Genomic DNA, 250 nt, shown 5'->3' on the forward strand with positions numbered 1-250 from the left:
TCTCTCTCTCTCTCTCTCTCTCTCTCTCTCTCTCTCTCTCTCTCTCTCTCTCTCTCTCACAACCCAGATACATTTGAACAGCACAACCCTCAGCTTGCCAAAGTGGTCTAACTCTATCATATCTACCACTTTACCATGGTATGTGTTGTCACTTACCACTATAACAGGGTTCCTGCCATTTAAAACACTATTAATTAGTAATAGCAAACATAAACACACCACTATTTTGTGTTTTAAGTACTTCATCTTT

This window comes from Arachis ipaensis, chromosome B10 (genome assembly GCF_000816755.2).
Source record: "Arachis ipaensis cultivar K30076 chromosome B10, Araip1.1, whole genome shotgun sequence".
Taxonomy (NCBI): Eukaryota; Viridiplantae; Streptophyta; class Magnoliopsida; order Fabales; family Fabaceae; genus Arachis; species Arachis ipaensis.